Below are 22,764 nucleotides of genomic sequence, written 5' to 3' on the forward strand. Positions count from 1 at the left end.
AATTGTCTCCACAATTTGCTTTGTTGTAAGGCTGTGGATGGCAGTCAGTAGTGCAGATAATCGTTGGATTACTGTGCCCAGCCGGCAGAGCTGCACAAAGGTGCGGCCATCTTGCTGTGGGCTCTCTAACACCCCCCAGAGGTGAAGAGGTTTAAGTCTACACTTTTGAGCAACTTTACACTCTGACTTTCTGAATAGTCAAAGCAGTACAGTTACTCAAAAGTGTCAAAGTAAATTATAAGTGTAATTTACTCACAAGTGTAATTTACCTTTATGAATATCCCTCTTTGTTTTCCTGTCCATCACAGCTAAGGGAATGCTGGTGGTGAAGGACAAAAACAATTCAGGGCAGGGGGTTGGTTCATAATTTTTTTGTTTTAAAAAAACATAATCACGCTTTGGGAGTTTGATTTCGAAAAAGAAAAAAAGGCCGTCAAAATCATTAGCTGCCATTCACTCAACTCTTAGTACATTTAAGAGAACTGCTGTGAAAGTGGTTACCTACAAAGCACAGAGAGGACCACTGGGCCGACGCTCATGCCTAAATTTGGTGGGCGGTAGTCTGAGTCGTGGCAGAGGTAATGTCCTCCACCACCAGGACAGTGTATCAGTCGATGAGGATGGTGGAAGGACCGCCGGGCCGGCGGAGGCAGTCCTTCCGCAATCGCACAGGATTTACCCACCGCCCAATTAGGATGGCGGTGGGTACCGCGGCGGAGGGAAAGTCCGGCCACCGCTTTTCCGCCTGTAGCAATCTTCACGATTGCCCGGCGGAGTGGTCAGCATGCTCACGATGGCGGCGGAGCCAAGCAGGCTCCGCCCGCACAATTATGATGCCGGCAGACGCCAGCCTTTCCGTGGCGGGTAAACCTCCATTGAAAGGCTGGCAGAGAATGTCTTCCGGGGCCCGTTGCGGGCCCCACTTGTGTTGGGGGGAGGTGTGGGTGCACTGGGGGGAACATTTCACTGCACCAAGTGGCAGGCACCGTGTAGTGCCTGCCACGTAGTGCAGTGAAATGCACAACATGCTCTTTATAACATCGCGGCGGTATATCGAAGTCCAATTTTTTTTTTATATATATAAAAAATAATCTAAAATAAATTAAATAATACATCTAACTTAAAAAATATTTAGAATTATTTGTTCATTTTAACAATTATGGTGCCGATTCCGATCCTGCAAAACCCGGGTACGAATGGTCGTACGGAGCGTATTCTCCGTACGACTCGTACCCGGGAAATGCACCTTACAAACCAGCAAGTACGATTCGTACAGAAATACCATTTCCGTATGATTCGTAAAAAACTACGTGCGACTAAAAAATACCCACAATTCCGATCCGGGACATCGTGTACGTGACGTCCGGACGGAGTCAGGCAGCGTTCTACAGACCAGCAAGTACGATTCGTGCCTACGTCATTCCGCACGGATCATTTTTTACGGCAGCCAAAAACTCCTGGGAAATTGAGGACGACGCGAAGGAGCAGCGGTACGCGACGGACAGCCATGGACCCCATCCTACGTGTCATCCCGGCCCTCCTAGCCTACGACCTGGTGCACCAAAACCGCCGCGCACGCCGTGAAGGTCAGCACAACACCCAGGGGCAAAGGGGGGACGAGGGGCCGGAAACATAACCTCTACCTAATTTTTAAAATACCATATACTGCCCATACATTACCTCCAGGGTCTGGTCACTTCGGGGGGCGTGTCCACCAATCCCCGCGTACCCGTCACCACTACAATGGTGGTACAGCCCGTAACCACGCCCTCCGAGCGTGGGTACGGCCCGTACCACCATTGTAGTGGTGATGTAGGTGTACGCGCCGTACCCATGCCCTCAGAGCGTGGGTACGGATCGTACCGCGCATACCCGTATATCACCACTCCAATGGTGGTACGGGCCGTACCCCCGCCCTCAGGGCGTGTGTACGGTCCGTACCACGCGTACCCCTACATCACCACTACAATGGTGGACAAGCCGTACCCACGCCCTCAGAGCGTGGGTACGGTCCGTACCACCATTGGATTGGTGATGTAGGGGTACGCGCCGTACCCACGCCCTGAGGGTGTGGGTACGGCCCGTACCACCATTGGAGTGGTGATGTAGGAGTACATGCCGTATACACGTCCTGAGACCGTGGGTACGGCCCGTCCCACGCGTACCCCTGCATCACCATTCCAATGGTGCTACGGGCTGTACCCACGCCCTCCGAGCATGGGTACAGCCCGTACCACCATTGGAGTGGTGATGATGAGGTACACGTGGTACGGGCCGTACACACGCCCTGAGGGCGTGGGTACAGCCCGTACCACCATTGTAGTGGTGATGTAGGAGTGCACGCCGTACCCACACCCTCAGAGCGTGGGTATGGCCCGTACCATGCGTACCAATACATCACCACTCCAATGGTGGTACGGGCCGTACCCACGCCCTGAGGGCGTGGGTACGGCGCGTACTTGTGCGGGTGCTGGGATGGGGGGGTACGACCTGTACATACGCGGGTGCTGGGGTACGGCGCGTACATGCGCGGGTGGGGTGGGGGGTCCGTACGACTCGTACCCCGGGCCCAAGTGTACCCGGGGTAGTGGTCGTACAAAGTTTGCTTTGTACGGGACGTTTTCCATACGCTTGTGTATTCGGGACGCCGGTACGGATCGGACTTGTGCGCTCGGACTTCAGTTTTACGACTCGTACGTAAATCTGTCCGGGGACGTCTCGTAGACTTTTCCCGAAGCAATTCGTATGTATTTTTACGATACGAATCGTACTTCGCCGTTTGTACGGGACTTGTACGACTCGTATGTAAAAAAATACGGACACGAGTCGTACGGGAATTTTTTTTACCCGATCGGAATCGGCACCTATAAGTAATAAATTTAATGTAAAAATAAATTAAACATACATATATAAAATGTAATAAATATACATTTACTTAATAGTAATCAATAAATAATTATTTTAATTAATTATAAAATGTTAGAAATATAAATAAATATATATACATACACCTTTAACATGAAAATTAAAAAACAAATCTGTTATAATTTAAAATATTAAAATATTAATTATTTTTTAAAAGTACATTTTGCACTACATTGAGTGCCACTGTAGGGAAAGTGTTGGATAGCGTACGGGAAAAAAATACAATTCCCATTCCAGCGAGTGCAACAGTAGGGAAAGTGTTGGATAGCGGAGGGGAATAATTTACTATTCCCACTCCAAGTAATGCAACAGTAGGGATAGCGGAGGGGAATCATTTACTATTTCCACTCCAGCGAGTGCAACAGTAGGGACAGTGTTTAATAGCATACGGGAATAATTTACTATTGCCACTCCAATAAAAGCAACAGTAGGGAAAGTGTTGAATAGCATAGGGGGAAAATTACTATTCCCACTCCAGCGAGTGCAACAGTAGGGAAAGTGTTGGATAGCGGAGGGAAATAATTAACTATTACCACTCCAGAAAATGCAACAGTAGGGACAGTGTTGGATAGCGGAGGGGAATAATTTACTATTCCCACTCCAAGTAATGCAACAGTAGGGAAAATGTTGGATAGCGGAGGGGAATCATTTACTATTTCCACTCCAGCGAGTGCAACAGTAGGGAAAGTGTTGGATAGCGCAGGGGAATAATGTACTGTTCCCACTATAATGAGTGCAACAGTAGGGAAAGTGTTGGATAGCGGAGGGATAAAAATTACCATTCCCACTCCAGCAAGTGCAACGGTAGGGAAAGTGTTGGATAGCAGAGGGGAATAATTGGCTGTTCCCACTCCAATTAATGCAACAGTAGGGAAAATGTTGGATAGCGGAGGGGAATAATTTACATATTCCCACTCCAGCAAGTGCAACAGTAGGGAAAGTGTTGGATAGCGGAGGGGTAAAAATAACTATTCCAACTCCAGCGAGTGCTACAGTAGGGAAGGTATTGGATAGCGGAGGGGTAAAAATTACTATTCCCACTCCAGCAAGTGCAACAATAAGGAAAGTGTTGGATAGCGGAGGGATAAAAATTACTATTCCCACTCCAGCAAGTGCAACAGTAGGAAAAGTGTTGGATAGCAGAGGGGTAAAAATTGCTATTCCCACCCCAGCTAGTGCAACAGTAGGAAACGTATTGGATAGCGGAGGGGTAAAAATTACTATTCCCACTCCAGCGAGTGCAACAGTAGGGAAAGTGTTGGATAGTGGAGGGGTAAAAATTGCTATTCCCACTTCAGCGAGTGCTACAGTAGGGAAAGTATTGGATAGCGGAGGGGTAAAAATTACTATTCCCACTCCAGCAAGTGCAACAATAAGGAAAGTGTTGGATAGCGGAGGGATACAAATTACTATTCCCACTCCAGCAAGTGCAACAGTAGGAAAAGTGTTGGATAGCGGAGGGGTAAAAATTGCTCTTCCCACCCCAGCTAGTGCAACAGTAGGAAAAGTATTGGATCGCGGAGGGGTAAAAATTACTATTCCCACTCCAGCGAGTGCAACAGTAAGGAAATTGTTGGACGGCGGAGGGATAAAAAGTACTATTTCCACTCCAGCAAGTGCAACAGTAGGGAAACTGTTGTATAGCGGAGGGGAATAATTTACTATTCCGACTCCAATTAATGCAACAGTAGGAAAAATGTTGGATAGAGGAGGGGAATAATGTACTATTCCCACTCCAGCAAGTACAACAGTAGGGAAAGTGTTGGATAGCGGAGGGGTCAAAATTACTATTCCCAGATTTATTTATTTTTAAACAAACAAAATATCTACTTTAAAGAAATAAAAACCGCAAAAACAAAACATATATAAACATTTCAAAGTTTACAAAACATAGAAACATAATATAATGTAGCAATAATTTAAAATTTATATAAAAATATTAATTTTTAATAAAAAAATACAAATACAGAACTATCTTGTTTTAAAAATTAATTTTAGTCCAAAAATCATAAATTACATAAAAATAATATTTTTCCCTACCCTATAACACCACACAATTTACAAAAAACATCTACATTTGAAAACAAGAATACCTCCATAATTACCACACAATTAATTAACAATTATACAAATATTAATAATTAGAAAAAACATTTTAAAAGGTAAAAATGATTGTACTAACAAAACAGTACAGCTATAGAACAGAAATACCCAAACAAAATAAAAATTAAACAATTAACAGAATTATTTATCAATTGATAAATGAATATTAATGATGAAGTAATGATTAATTAATTTAAACTAAATTACTTTTCACCCTTTACCCCAATAAACACCAAAACACACACCTAATTATTTTTACTTAATAGAAATCAATAAATAATTATTTTAATTAATGATAAAGGGGCCGATTCGGATCCTGGAAAAAGGCCCTACGAATAGTCGTACGGAGCGTTTTCTCCGTACGACTCGTACCAGGTAAACTCATTTCACAACCTAGGAAGTACGATTCGTACAGAAAGCCTTTTTCTGTACGAATCGTACAAAAGACCGTACAGCAAAAAACATACCCACGATTCCAATCCGGAAATGCTTGTACGCGACGTCTGTACGTATTTCACCAGCGTTTTCCGGCCCAGCAAGTACGATTCGTACCGTCGTCACTCCGTTCGGCTCTTTGTTTACGGGAGCCAAACACAGCCAGAAAAGCAGAGTCCGACGTGAACGGCAACGCCACGGAGCCCCGGTACACGACGTACAGCCATGAGCCCCATCGTACGTGTCATCACCTCCTGGCCTACGACCTGGTGCACCGCACCCGACGCACACGCCGCAGAAGGTGAGAACGACATGCGTGGGTATGGTGCGTACCACACGTACCCCTATGGCGCCATGACAACAGTGGTACGGACCGTACCCATGCATGAATGCATGGGGACGGTGCGTAGCCCTACGGCCCCATGAGTCCTCAGGTACGGACCGTACCCACGCATGAATGCGTGGGTACGGTGCGTAGCCCTACGGCCCCATGAGTCCTCAGGTACGGACCGTATCCACGCCTGAATGCATGAGTACAGTGCGTAGCCCTACGGCCCCATAATTAATCAGGTACGGACCATACTCACGCATGAATGCGTGGGTACGGTGCGTACCCCTACGGCCCCATGAGTCCTCAGGTACGGACCGCACCCACGCATGAATGCATGGGTACGGTGCGTACCCCTACGGCCCCATAAGTCCTCAGGTACGGACTGTACCCACACATGAATGCGTGGGTACGGTGCGTACCCCTACGGTCCCATGAGTAACCAGGTATGGTGCGTACCACACGTACCCCTATGGCGCCATGACAACAGTGGTACGGACCGTACCCATGCATGAATGCATGGGTACGGTGCGTAGCCCTACGGCCCTATGAGTCCTCAGGTACGGACCGTACCCACGCATGAATGCGTGGGTACGGTGCGTAGCCCTACGGCCCCATGAGTCCTCAGGTACGGACCGTATCCACGCATGAATGCGTGGGTACGGTGCGTAGCCCTACGGCCCCATAATTAATCAGGCACGGACCGTACCCACGCATGAATGCGTGGGTACGGTGCATACCCCTACGGCCCCATGAGTACTCAGGTACGGACTGTACCCTCACATGAATGCGTGGGTACGGTGCGTACCCCTACGGCCCCATGAGTAACCAGGTACGGTCCGTACCACACGTACCCCGTTACGGCAGCAGGAAAATTTGGATACGAGGCGTACACACACCATGAATGTGGGCATAGAGGACTGGCCCAGCATGTTAACTACAAATTGATGTGTGTGTAGGTCCTGGCCAGCAGTGTATAGCTCCAAGGGGGTGCGTGGGTGGGTGCAGAGGCCTCCCAGCAGTGCCCAGACATATGAGAGGTGGGTGTAGAGGACTACCAGCAGTGCCCAGACATATGAGGGGTGGGTGCATATCACTCCCAGCAGTGCCCAGACATATGAGGGGTGGGTGCATATCACTCCCAGCAGTGCCCAGACATATGAGGGGTGGGTGCAGAGGACTACCAGCAGTGCCCAGACATATGAGGGGTGGGTGCAGAGGACTCCCAGCAGTGCCCAGACATATGAGGGGTGGGTGCAGAGGACTACCAGCAGTGCCCAGACATATGAGGGGTGGGTGCAGAGGACTCCCAGCAGTGCCCAGACATATGAGGGGTGGGTGCATATCACTCCCAGCAGTGCCCAGACATATGAGGGGTGGGTGCATATCACTCCCAGCAGTGCCCAGACATATGAGGGGTGGGGGCAAAGGACTCCCAGCAGTGCCCAGACATATGAGGGGTGGGTGCAGAGGACTACCAGCAGTGCCCAGACATATGAGGGGTGGGTGCAGAGGACTACCAGCAGTGCCCAGACATATGAGGGGTGGGTGCAGAGGACTCCCAGCAGTGACCAGACATATAAGGGGTGGGTGCAGAGGACTACCAGCAGTGCCCAGACATATGAGGGGTGGGTGCAGAGGACTCCCAGCAGTGCCCAGACATATGAGGGGTGGGTGCAGAGGACTCCCAGCAGTGCCCAGACATATGAGGGGTGGGTGTAGAGGACTACCAGCAGTACCCAGACATATGAGGGGTGGGTGCAGAGAACTCCCTGCAGTGCCCAGACATATGAGGGGTGGGTGCAGAGGACTCCCAGCAGTGCCCAGACATATGAAGGGTGGGTGCAGAGGACTCCCAGCAGTGCCCAGACATATGAGGGGTGGGTGCAGAGGACTACCAGCAGTGCCCAGACATATGAGGGGTGGGTGCAGAGGACTATCAGCAGTGCCCAGACATATGAGGGGTGGGTGCATATCACTCCCAGCAGTGCCCAGACATATGAGGGGTGGGTGCAGCGGACTCCCAGCAGTGCCCAGACATATGAGGGGTGGGTGCAGAGGACTACCAGCAGTGACCAGACATATGAGGGGTGGGTGCAGAGGACTCCCAGCAGTGCCTAGACATATGAGGGGTGGGTGCATATCACTCCCAGCAGTGCCCAGACATATGAGGGGTGGGTGCATATCACTACCAGCAGTGCCCAGACATATGAGGGGTGGGTGCAGAGGACTATCAGCAGTGCCCAGACATATGAGGGGTGGGTGCATATCACTCCCAGCAGTGCCCCACTCCCAGGAGGATGGATGTCATTCACACACTGCATGACACACCACATGTGGGTGTGAGGACATACAACACAGACTGTATAGTCATGGAAATGCATACTAAAATAAGTTAGACAAGGGGACCACACACTGTCACGCACATCACAGGAGTGATAGGAATGTCCAGGTGCTGGTCCAGCCACCCAGATGATGTCTCTCATGTAAGGGATAGGGTCCACTTCCACTAGATGCAATGCCCACAATTGTGAGTCAGGTGCCCAAATACCCTGCATTACACGTGCCATTTGTGTGTTAGGCCGTGATTACACACATGCATAGTGCTGAAAAGGGCCAATTGCTCCCTGATGCCATTCCTACATACACAAAACACAAGTACAGTGACTGACAAGGATGGCACAGACGAGTTAGTAGGAGACATTGGTGAACATGCATGGCCATTGATTGGTGAAGGGATCCGTCACCAACAAAGGATATGTTGAAATAGGTCAGCACAACAATTGTGCAACTGTTTGCAGGGAACATGTCAGGTACCACAGAGGAAGGAACACTTCCTGGGACAATGTCTCACAATCCAAAATAACAAACACAACAAATTAATATTTTCCACAGACAATGAGATGGCACACAGACACCATGGTCCACCTGATGACCATCATACTAAAACATTTCTCAGAACCCTAACAGATTACCAGAACACCAACTTCATGGGCCTCGTCACCAACATCAAGTACCTGAAATGCAATAGTGTGGAAACTAAAAGAAAAGGCTTTATTCAGCACACAAACAAAAGAAGTTGTAATAAAACACTATTCACAAAGGCCAATGGCCAGTCCATAGATTGAGTCCAAGGGTGGACGGATGCAAGTGTGTCCACCCCTACCTTGCCTGCACAAAGTCACCTCAAGGGTTGTCGACCGGGGGGGGCATTATCAGTGGGAGTACCAGGCACCGCAGGGACAGGAGTGGGTTGGGTAGGTGTGGTGGGTGCAGGGCTGGATGTATCCACCACAGGGGGTGGTGCAGCACCAAAGGTGGTGGTGAGCAGCTCGCGGCACACTGCAGCCAGGGCGTCCAGAGTAACCCCTGCACCGGAACGAACACCAGGGCCAACGGAGGGGGGGTGTCCGAGGGATGGGGTGCAGCGCTCTTGGGGGAGGTGGTGGACATGGGGGGGACTCAACTCCCCTGGTCAGAGACTTCCTCAACCTCTTGCGGGGTGGTGTCACAGTGGGGCTGAAGGACTGACTAGCCCTGTCGGTCACTTTGGTGGATGTCTTGGCAGGGGAGCTAAGGGGAGTGAATTTGGAGGAAGTGGGTCATGAGGACTGCGGACTCTGACTGTGGCTGCGAGTCTTCCGTTTGCCCCCAGGCCCTGTGGGTGTGACTACATCCCCCTGAGTGTGCTTACCAGGAGGTGTGCGCTGTAGCTTAGTTGGGGGTGTCCTGGATGTGTCTGTAGTGGTGTGTGCCTGTGACTGTCTGTGTGTGCTTTAGACAGGCATGGGAGAGGGCAGTGTGGATGGGTCCGGGATAGGGGGGGGGACGGAGCGCCGCAGGAGAGACACTGCTTCCTTCAGTAAAGAGTCCATGGACCGCAGAAACCTGCGTTGCTCAGTCATCGTTGATGACATGCCCTCCACGAACGACACCAACTGTGTAAGCAGTCTAGTGTGTTCATGGAGGACATGCAGCATCGATGCCTGACCAACCTGCAACTGGTGCAGTGTGTCTACAGACTCTTCACTGAGGGCAGCAGGGGTGACAGGGGCAGGAGGTGCGGTGCCTGGTTCGAAGGAGACACGGTGGGACCCTGCACGGACAGAAGGGACGGGAGCAACTGGGAGGGCGGAGATGTCAATGGAGGAGGCGGGTACAGATGGTGGGATGCTGCCAGATGTTGTTGCATCCTCCGCCTCCTCAAGGATGTCAGCCTGGGACCCGTCGGTGTCGTACATGCTCTCGCCTCCGGACAGGTCCTCTGACTGACTCCCCTCGCCCTCCGTGCCACTGCCTCCTGCTGACTCCACAGCACTGGTGGCACTGTCGCTGGGTCCCTCCTCAAGGTCCATGCCGGTGTCTCCCTCGCGTGTGGATGATGATGCTGTGGGCAAGGAGAAGAAACCAGAAAGCATCAGTCACCTGTATACATCTGACACATGAGCACAAGAGCAATAGGTCATAGTGCATATCAGGTAATGCATCATGAGTAACAGCTGGATAACTCCGCACATATGTAATCCCTGTACTGCCCAGTTGGTAGACCCACCATGCCACTTTGACACCAGGAAACTCAATACACAAAAGGCCACTACTTGAATGAGCAATACACTGAGAAGCTAGTGTCTGTGAACCGGTGAGCACAGCAATACAATGAAGTCATGACACCTCTTGTTTACCCTAAAATAAACCGGAGTGGTGCACTCAAGGTAAACTTACACACCTCAATACTCAAGGTGCCACCACACTGAGAGACCTGTAAGACCCTTGGAACACAAAACGAACAAATGTTGGTACGTTGGGACTCACACAACTTCAACCGATCTACATGTTTGGGATGTGCCAATTGGCCATTTTGCTAATAGAACACTGATGTGCCTGCATGCAAGATGTTACACAAGGCAGTGCATACAAAAGTACATTGACACTGTCATTGAAGAAGGTGTCACCTGTTCAGAGGAGCCACTGTCAGAAATAGGTTGTGTTGCAGAAAGTACATATACATGGGCCCACGGAGGTCTGGACGTCTTGACACTCGTTAGTTTGTATCACCGACAACTAATGAGTCTCACAAAATCAAGACCACCGTGGGAACATGTAAATAGAGAATCTGTGACAACATTTATTTAAAACAGTGGCTTCATAGAAAATGTGCCAGCTCATTCCATGACAGTGTCAATGTACTTTTGTGTGCACTGCCTTGTGCGACATATTGCATGGAGGCACATTAGTGTTCTTAACACAAATCAATGAATTTCCACATGTGAAACATGAACAACTGTTGACAAGTGCTGTGAGTGCCAAGGTACAAATCACGAAGAGTAACAAATAGAAAACATGTCAGTTGTCACCAGGCCATCCGTCACCTGATGACACAGTTGGCTACACATATGACCTACTGCCTGTCATCTGGAGTGGCACCCATGTCCACACCCAGGACAATGCATAAGCCAATGGGACTGCAATTGGGTGTTAAAAAAGGCCAGCTGTACTGTGGGGACACCCTCATGGCAAGCCTGAATGTACACACAGATGTCAGCACACACAGTCCAAACTGCGTTGCATCAGAACCACACACGTGCCAAAAAATGTATGGGCAGGATTCTTGTTGACACAGGCTGCAAAGCACGTACATTGAGCACTGGCCAGCATCACAGGGGCACTGCCCAGTGTATTTTAGTACAGCCAATTCTCCCACAAATGTCAGACCTGCCAGTTAAAAATCTGAGTTGCACATGTATGCCTCTCCCGCACCCCCCTCCCCCAATACCTGAGTCAATGTGATGTATACAGATCAAGAAGTGACACCTCTTATTCAGGGTTACAACAACTGTGCTTGCAAAATAGCTTCATTGACACAACATCACCTCGTGGGGCTGAGAACACATATTTGTGACAAACAACCATCAGCAGATGGTTGTGAATAGCCACACAGGCAATGCCCAGTGTGAGTATGCACAAGCAAAATGTTATATCCCTGTCCAGTGGACACATGTAGCACACATTAACCAAAACAAAGTAGGGCAGGGAACAATGCCACAGAGGCAGACCTATGCAGCACACACAGAGAATGTGCACAGTGTTGGATGACACACATGATTAGGAGGCCAGGGTGTCTCAGGGCACTGTAGTGGGCACACTGCTCCATGGTCCTGGAATGAGCTGACTCTACCATGTACAACCGTCATGGCACTATGCATATCTCACACTCATGCACATCATGTTTGAGGCCACAACATTGCACATGCATGCTGTAAGGGTGTCCAGTTGAAGGCTCACTTCTATGTTGAGAATCAGCATCAGTGACAACAACTATGGACCCCCTACATAGTGAACAGGTCCTGGCACAGGCAAGGTACCATGAATAATATATCAAAGATATAATTCCCATCACCCACCAGAGGTGGCTTATCATCATCTGGGAATACAGGGCTGAACTACAGAGACCAACCACTCAGATGGTAAAGGTGGTCAAGTAGTTATCCCAGTCGTGAGAGAAAATGGTAGGGTGATGGTTGCAGTGCAAAAGGTGAAACAAAAAGTGCTATTAAAAATGGCTATCTAGATGCTAATAATTTTATTCTGGCGCTTATCTAAATGCCATTAATAAAACCTGTGCGTAAACAGCTTAAAAAATAACTGCTGGATTGATGGTCGACATGTTTCGGCAATCGGACAATGAGTCCAAGCTCTCATCAGGACCCAAATACGCTACTGCAAAAAGTGTGAAAAACGGAACATTCAAAGAAAATTATAGGTTAAAGACATGATTTCCACCAGGAGGGTATAACATACAACCTGATCTGCTCTGTATGTCCAATTAGAACTGTTACAGGTTGGAAACCCACAAATTTATGGGCATGTACCTCACCTCGCCTGGCATCTGCTCAGGATATTGAGGCCCCGCTCTGTCCGTCGGTACCTCGCTCCGTCGTCTGAGCTTGAGGGGGAGGCCTCTGGTGGGTGATGGGAATTATATCTTTGATATATTATTCATTGTAATTGTTTTGGAGGTTCCTTTTGTCTAGTTCGTTAGAGTTATGTACATACAGAATATTAGACCCTCAGTACTTGTTGTTAAGTATATATAGATTTGGGGATTTATACTGCAGATGGTCTTTAAATCTTCCCTTGGACCCTCCTCCACTTTCACACTTTGTGAGAACCTTTTGTATTCAACAGGCAAGGTACCGACACAAGTCACAGACCACCCACCCACATGATGCAGAAAACAATGTGCACTTAGATGTACTGGCACCATAGAAGCCCATGTGCAAATGTGATTACATACACACCAGGGGACACATGTCAAAGAGAGGAAGGGATGAAAAAGATGGGCAGGTGACATTTAGAAAGAGAAACTGCACTGCACATATGAACTCTGAGAGTGTATTCATGCAAAATAGCACTTCCTAAAGCTGGCGACACCTAACACAACAAAAAGCCATGTACCTACCCCCTCCTTGCTGCAGTTCCTCCTCTAACTGCCTATCGAGGTCAGGGAAGACCACCGCCAGGACACGTTTCATGTGGAGGGTCAGGTGTCGGCGCCCGCCGTGGCGGCGAGGTGGAGAGAGCTTCAGCTGGACCCGGGCGATCCGCCGGGTCCAGCACCGGATGTCCTGCCACCTCTTGCGGACCTGGGCCAGCTGCCGATCACGCCCCCCCCCGCAGTCCTCACGGCCCTGACGACGTTGGTTCAGATGACCCCCTTCTCGTAGGCAGTTACCTGTCAGGATGACAAAGTGACACAACATCAATACACCTGCTCCATGTCCCAGAAACACACATCAGAACATCTTTGAAATGTTGAATAGGGCATAGGATGCTGACAGGAATAGCCTCATTCACAACATGCAAGTGGCCTGTGTGCAAGCGCACATGCAGTACATGGCATTGAAGGTCTACAGGTGGCATGAGGGGTGAAAAACACTCAATGCACATGCCACACACTGTGCAGCACATGCAACAGCAGGCTGATGGGCAGCACGTGCCATGCAGTCACATGTCCCACTCCACTGACGCACCCTCAGCAGACTAGACAGACACACCCAGCAACTGAGCACTGGCCTGTCATTGACTACAGCGGACACAACCCTCACTCTGCACATGTGCCATTTGCCAGGGGGGAGTCACAGGGGTCGTGGCAGCTCTGCAAGTCAGACACAAAGCACGGCTCACTTTTCACATCAGATGGTTAGATCAGTAGCCTTCCACATGCCGGTGTGCTGCAACACTTCACATAGACACTCACCCACATGACAAGGAACATTCACACACGTCAATGTCCATGAGGTCGTACACGTCATTTGGACACTCTCACCACAGGTCTACCCAACTCATACACATCTGTGGGTACAGTCACCTGTCACACCGGGGGGAACACTGAATCACCTCAGGACAACATGAAGAAAAGCCCCCAAGGATTAGCCAGGCTGAATGTCTCATGCACTATGCAGTGAAAGTCACTGTAAGCACCATGCAAGTGAGGAGTGCACACAGGAACTACATGATGCACTGCATGAGTGACATAAGCATCCCCCCCCCGGGACACACTCTGAACAACATTGCATGCCAGTCCCACCTGCACACAATATTGACTGTCACACAACAGGTGCATAGGCAATGGTAGTGGACTCAGAACTCACCTGCTCCCCTGGTCTCCCATACAGGCTGGTGTACTGTGGGAGGAGGACGTCCAGCAGGGCCTGATTCTCCTCCAGGGTGAATGGCTGGGCCCTCTACACAGCACGAGACATGGTCCAGGGAAGCAGAGACAGCAACAAGGTTGTCGACAGGAAAGTTGTGCAGGCAAGTGCCCTCTCATGGCTTCTGGCTGCCTTATATCTGTCTTGCTGAGGGCCATTCATTTTGAGGAGTACATGGTGATTGGTCAGAATCATTCGCATCTTACGTTTACTCCAATCCCTTTAAACATACAGCAGTGACAGCATTTGCATCGTTCAAATTTAGAGCATCATGTCAAATCAACAACCACTTTGCAACATTGTATTGTGACCAACTGACTTTTCCAGGACACCTGCTGGAAAAATTTGAAGACAAAACTCAGTATCCATGGCACCTGCATGCATTTAGGGCCTAATACCTGTCCCTTATGTGTCCCCTATGTAAATTTGAAAGCCACACACAGGTACGGTGCATTTCACATGTACCCCTATGGCACCAGTTGCACTGTGTGTGTGACACGTACCTGTAGGCACTGTTAGTACAGGTACGTGTAGGCACTGTTAGTACACGTCCGTGTACGCACCAATCATACACGTACGTGTACTAACAGTGCCTACACGTACCTGTACACGTACGTGTAGGCACCAGTCGTACACGTCCATGTATGCACCAGTCGTACACGTACGTGTAGGCACTGTTAGTACATGTACGTGTACGCACCAGTTGTACACAGAGTGTACGACTGGTGCCTATACGTACGTGTCCAAGTACGTGTAGGCACTGTTAGTACACGTACGTGTACGCACCAGTTGTAAACGGACGTGTACAACTGGTGCGTACACGTACGTATCCAAGTACGTGTAGGCACTGTTAGTACACGTCCGTGTATGCACCAGTCGTACACGTACATGTACTAACAGTGCCTACACGTACCTGTAAACGTACGTGTAGGAACCAGTCGTACACGTCCGTGTACGCACCAGTCGTGCACGTACGTGTACTAACAGTGCCTACACGCACCTGTACACATACGTGTAGGCACCAGTCGTACACGTCCGTGTACGCACCAGTCGTACACATCCGTGTACAACTGATGCATACACGTACGTGTACTAACAGTGCCTACACGTACCTGTACACGTACGTGTAGGCACCAGTCATACACGTCCGTGTACGCACCAGTCGTACACGTTCGTGTACAACTGGTGCCTACACGTACGTGTCCAAGTACGTGTAGGCACTGTTAGTACACGTACGTGTATGCACCAGTTGTACACGGACGTGTACGACTGGTGCGTACACGGACATGTACGACTGGTGCCTACACGTACGTGTCCAAGTACGTGTTGGCACTTTTAGTACACGTACGTGTACGCACCAGTTGTACACGGACGTGTATGACTGGTGCGTACACGGATGTGTACGACTGGTGCCTACACGTACGTGTACAGGTACGTGTAGGCACTGTTAGTACACATATGTGTACGCACCAGATGTAGACGTACGTGTACGACTGGTGCGTACACGGACGTGTACGCATTTCACAAGCTTACAAAGGTGATACAGCCGTACACATTCCAGGAATGGAGGGCTACGAGTCGCACATGGATGTCCATCAAGTACTTATCATTGCATACTTTCAGGTGCAGGCCCTAGGTGTGTTAGCCTGTGATCTTGCACAGCTCCTTCCATCTAGTTGCACAATTGATGTGTTCTGACCTGTGGACACATGTCATGTGTGATGGGGCACGATGTGGCACACATCACCTTGACATGTGCCACATGTGTGTCTGTAGTCCAACTGTGTCATGCATAGCAGCAGTGGGTGGCACAGTCATCGACACCCGCACCTGTCTCCTGATGCCAGGGACAGGGACACTTATGAACTGACCTGTCACGATCAGCGTGCCCCTTTGGGACTATGTCGGCTGTGTGTCATGTGTTCCCATGAGCTTCATGTCAGTGTCCCGTCAACGGCATCTGCTGTTGGTGCATCCAACAGGGGTCTGTGTGGAGATGGGCATGTAACACATCTACGCACACCATGCCACATGTAGATTCCCAAGGCTGTAGAGTCTGTGTGCATGGGACATCATATATTTTCAGTCATTCATGTGTTTGTCGTCTCAATGGCTGTGTCTTTGTGTTGTCACGTGTACTTCTTCATCGCACTGTGTGTGACATGTACATTTGACATTCCATGTGACCTGTGCGTGTGCCTTGCAGTCAGCTGTCTGGATGAGCTGACATCCTTCAAATGCAGCTATGTGGTTGTGTGTCACTCCGGTCATATCTGTGGCTCTTCACTCAGACTGGCCCAAAATCATTTCAGGGCATGTCATGTTGACTTGACAATCAACAGGTGTATCATGCATTTTGTCGGATTGCCAGCAAGCTGCCATCTGTGTCCTGGATGTATTGCACACACCAGACTCCATAGTTACCTGATGTGTATTAGCAGTGTAGCATGTGCTATGTTCATTGACATTGATGTTTGCCGACTCTCAATCTTCATTCCTCTAAACTATGTTTTGCAGGGCACCACCTGTCCCAAGACTAATGCCAGACTTGGGTGCCATGATGGAACGTGCCTGCATCCGCCGTTACAGATTCACTCAACAGTTGATTGAGGACCTGACAAACAGGCTGGCACCACACCTCCAACCGCAACACAGGTATCCTACTGCGCTGACCCCTAAGATGAAGGTGATGGCAGCCTTACATTTTTTTGCAACAGGTACGTTTCAATTCACCATAGCTGATGTGGGTGGGATGTCCCAGACTATGTTCAGCCGTGTCCTGCGTGATGTTTTAGCAGCCATGCTGGAGCACCTTGATGAATTCATCACATTTCCAAGTCCAGAGAGGTTGAGGGATGTCAAGGGGGATTTCTATGCCCTGGGTGGGATGCCCCATGTAATTGGGTCCATTGATGGTACACATGTGGCTTTTGTACCACCACAGGCACAGGAACAAGCCTATCGCAACCGCAAACATTACCACTCGATAAATGCCCTTGTGGTGTGTCTTGCTAACTTGCTGATTTCCCATGTCTGTGCACGTTTTCCAGGATCAGCACACGATGCCTACATCATGAGGCGTAGCAGGGTGGCACAAATGATGCCGCGGCTGCACAACGAACGAGCATGTCTTGTTGGTGGGTATAGTCTTTTTGTCCTATGTGTTGTGGTATCTTAGTCTCTTACGGCATCTCGTGACCCACTTATTTACATGATGTTTCCATGTAGGGGACTCTGGCTATCCCAACATGCCATGGCTGCTGACACCTCTCCGCAACCCAAGAACAGCTGCAGATCACTGGTACAACGATGCACACGGCCAGACCAGGCGAGTGATTAGGAGGACGTTTGGACTCCTGAAGAGCCGATTCCGGTGCCTGGACAAGACAGGCGGGTCCCTCCCTTATGCCCCGGAGAAGGTCTGCTAAATTTTCATTGTGTGCTGCATGCTGCACAACATGGCAGTTGAGAAGGCAGTGCCACTCATCCTGGATCCAGATGAGCAGGAGCATCCACCCGTGGAGGATCAAGGGCTTGGTCACAAGGCTAGTGATGATGAGGAGGAGGGGGATGATATCCGGAGTCAGCTCATACGCAACTTCTTCTCATAATGGTGAGTCACTGGCTATGAGTGTGCAAGCTTGTAGCATTGAGTGGCATGTGTTGCAATGTGTGTGTCCAGCTGACTGAATGCACAGTGACTTGGATGTGTATTCTGATGTGTCACTCGAGTGATGATGTCATGCAACACAGTTTTGCAGAGAGACGTGATCGGCAATTTACATGTGTCCAACATTGTTGCTGTTTTGTACTCTTCCATGTCTGTGTTGAGAATCATTTTTTGGTGACTTCTCGTGTGTCTGTCATTCCCAGGTATTTTCCACCTGTTGTCTGGTTGTGTCATTGTTGTCCTCCTGCTATTCCTTGTGTGGATTGCAACGTGTGCTGAATCAGCGTTCCATGCACGGACATGTGGAAATGTCAGTTTGGGTGAGTATTGCAGCAAGGCTTTTTGTGGTGATACAGGTTGTGAATGTGTGGTGACTGCTTCTGTGCATGTTGTGGTACCATGCATACATGTCTTCTCACCATGGAGCATATGACATGTAGGATCACTCCCATGACATGATAGTCAACTTTCTTGACAGTCATCTGTAGTGGAATATGGCGTCTGATGAAGGCTTCAATGTGTGTGTACCTTGGCTCTGAAACATTGCAGAGGCTACGGGTGGACATAGTGGGGGACATCACAACAACATGCTCTATGGGGAATTGCAGCCTCTCAGTGTGCAGCAGGATGTGTTTTGCTCATCCCCTTACCTTGTGTGCCAGTTCATTGGGATTGACATCATCCGTGTTGTGAAGGGGGTGTCCAGCGTATGTCCCACATGTTCTGTCAACTGACCTGTGAGTCTGTTAATATGGAGGCATATCCCTTTTTGTGTGTATGTGGAATAAAGGTGTTCAGCACAATCCAAAGTACCTCATCTCGGTCACTGCAGATCTCTTACCAGTTTGCATGCGTCATCTATGGCAGACTTGACAAAGATTGGGCATATGAGTGTATGTGTACTTTGGCAACATGCATGCAGTGCTTCATGGCTAATGATCTCTATTGTGCATGATGTGCCTGGTTGTGTATGTATTTGTGCAGGTTGCTGCCCACAACGGGACGGGAATGGCTGCTGATGGTGTGTCTCCTTTGCGCATCTCCGCATTTTGTTGCCTGACACAGTGGCTGTCATTTATGGTGATTGATCATACACTTTCTGGGAGTGACCCATGAGTGAGCTGACACTCCTTCCTTGACATACACCTGTTGCACTGTGCCTTGCAGACCTCCTTGTCTTTGTGTGTTGATTTTTGCATGATTTCTAAGCCCTTCTGCCTGCTGCTGCCTCACATGCGGCCACGCCACTCCGAGTGCCCTAATTCTGCAACCCTCATGCCTCTGAAATGCTCAGCCCTTCCCCCTCCACCCATTTGTAATGCAGCCAGCAGCTTTTCTGTGCCACTGTAGCCCCACCGCCGTGCAAAAGGACGGACCGTCTGCGCCTTCAACATGCACAGTGCACGACCCTCTAGTCTCTGCATTACCCACATCACACAACAGGCTCATGCTGCAGCCACTCTCCAAGCAATGTCCTCGTGACAATCACTCCTGCCATCAGGCAACCCCTAAGCACACACACAACACCTTCACATGCTGAGTGTGCAACTCCAACTGCCTACACAGCCCTGCCCAGCCTCCCAAACCCTGTCATTCAAACTAGGTTAGGTGCCTCCTACTCCACACCCGCTCCATCCACCAGCACGCCATTAGACTCTGTTACCTCCTCAACACTGCAGCCCCACACATCACCTTCATGACAGCAACCTGGACAAAAGCATCCTCAGCACATGCCGTCTTCATTGCCATCTCAGACGGATCCAAGATCACCCGCGGGGACGCCAACACCACTCACGGGGGTTGAATAGATAATTATTGACAAGTACACTCTCAGAGTCACAAGTCCGGGTTTGTAGCAACTCCCTAGCAACCCTCGGAGTAACACTAATCTACAGATCTGCAGGCCTACATCCACAATTCCGCTAAGCCATCAACACGTACATCTGCACGCAGTCCCTCACCCCCACAGGCTACATGTGGCTGGGGGCCCGTAACTTCTTGCGGGAGGGGACACACACCACCATCCATCATTGGTTCATCAACATTTGAATCCACGTCTCCAACAAGCAACACAGTGCCACTCATCCAGCTACCGATCCCTCACAGATGCCAGATGTAAGTCGCCACAGACAAGCTGTGTGGGACACTCAAAACAACACCACCGCCACCGCCTGCAAACTCACACACTGGATCAGCAACTGATCCATCAATCTAGCCACATTGACGGACTTTCCTGTGAAGCACAACAACAGTTAAGGCACCTGGGACAAGGCAGACCTACTGGACTCCTACAGACCTAGCCGGACTCTTGTGCAAACCTTGCAACACAAAGAGCCATAATTTTGCTTACAGCCCTGGAAAACACCACACACAGCCATCACCATATCTTCAGCAAGGACAAGTGGAGATCCTTCAGATAGTGCCGAGACACCCAAACACACGACATCAAGGAGCTCTTCAGCATTGTGAGTGAACTGACAGCAGATCTCCATCCAAGACACCCCACCCTTGCAAGGCACATCCCATCCCTTGCTACTTTGTACCACTGCAAGCTCATGGCCATGGACAACAGCCTTGGCACACAGAGGCAGACAGAACTATTTTCCGCTGGACAAACCCCCCTCAGGTCATGGACTCCCATCAGCAGCAAGTACACAACCGGGATCATGTGCACCATCCACTCTGGCTCTCCATCAGGCCCCTTCCCACACAACTTCTCAACCACATCATTCGCCATCCTTGAAGCCCACGTCCTGCGCGCCATGAATGTCTCCTTTGAGTTAGCCACATTCCATGGCTGCAGGAGGCATGCAGAGCCCCAGGCACTTCTTAAACAACGGACGGCAGTACCACAGGATCTCCTGGTACATCAGCCTACTTCCCTACCCAGCAAATGTCACCAGGAAGACACTCTACTAGCAACTGTCCAATTTCCTACATGCTAACAGCTCCAGCCAACTGGCACCCGAATGTTTTACACAGTAATTACACCACTGCAACCGTCATCATTGCCAACACCAACGACTACTTTGCCCTGCTCACCAATGGTGAGCCCACCACCCTTGTCCTCTCAACGCCATTCTACACCATGTGCTACCACACTGTCAGCTCACAAATCTCCAACAGTGGTATCCAGAGGAGGGCCCATGATTCACTCAGGAAGTAGCTCACCAGCAAGGGCCAGGGAGTGTGCCTCCACCCTGCAACATGTAGTACACTGGGGGCATCTGGCCCATGCCACAGGGCTCTACTCTCAGCGTGACGATCTTCAATGTCTCCATGACCCCCCTCTCCACCATCACATGTACACACAACCTTATCATCATCTGGTATGCCATTGACACCAAGCTGCTCCTCAAACTCACCAAAGGGCCAGCCATTGACAGATCCAAACTTCACAAAGGCATGAGATCCGTTGATGAATGGCTGAACATCAGCCATCTGAGGCTGGACTTGGACGTGACAGAGGTCATCATCTGAGGATTGTCCCCTTACGGCTGGGTCAACTCCTTGCGTCCCACTGGTGTGTGCACCGCACCAGCACCCAGTGGCCACGCAGGCAAGCTGGTGTTCGTCATGGACCCATCGCTCACAATTAACATGCAACTCACCAACATCTGTACCTCATGTTGCAACACCCTCCACATGCTGCTGATTGCCCCCAGATAGATCCACTCCAAGGCAAGACAGACCGTCCCCCTGGTCCAGGACGCCAACCGGCTCACATACAGCACCGGCCTCTACAGAGGACAACAGCAAACATGCAGGAGAACTTATCCATATCCAGGGTGCATCCGCACACCTCAACTGCAACATCCCCCGCCCCAGCCACATCACCGTCCACCTGAGATAGGTACAATGGCTCACTGTGTGCTGCAGGATCACCTTCAGACTCCTCAACCACACTCAGGAGGCAGTCCACAACCCCTGACCCAAACCGACCTTGGACGTGTGTCATCCAACTGGCCCTACTCCATGCAGCCCACCTTGCCCTGGCCACCATTCATCACATCCACATGACCTCTGCATGCAGGAGATAGTTCTCCCACCTAGCAAAACAGACCTGGTACTCCCTCCCCAGGCACATCAACATGACCCATGACCTCTACACCTTCATGTGACTCTACAAAACTTCAGAGCAATATAGCAAGACCCCCCTCAGCAGCCTGAGGCCATCACGGGTGAGTGTTAGGCTCCATGTCTGCATTTTGTGATACATTGTGAGCCATGTGTGACCGGACTCAAATCCAAGTGTATGGATGGCTGGAGTTAGTTCCACACACAGGCATACTTTAAAATATCCCCACACGTTTAATTTCGAACTCTGGGGCGTGATTTGTGCACAGAAAAAGGGGAAATGTAGGAACCATAGAATCCAAAGTTCACAGGGGGAGATGGGATCCTTGGCATTTGAAGTCATCAGAGTCCAGCCCACAGTGTTTGGCATCATTGGGAAGATGATGTCAGTCAATGGGGTGATGCTGTCACACATGAAGGCCAGGTGCCTGGCCAGGTGACCTGGGAGATGTGGATGGCCCGCTGCCTCTCACGGTCTTTTCCGTGGACGACCAACCTTCCTCCGGGGACCCTCA

Source organism: Triturus cristatus, chromosome 3_2, assembly GCF_964204655.1.
Source record: "Triturus cristatus chromosome 3_2, aTriCri1.1, whole genome shotgun sequence".
NCBI classification, from domain to species: Eukaryota; Metazoa; Chordata; class Amphibia; order Caudata; family Salamandridae; genus Triturus; species Triturus cristatus.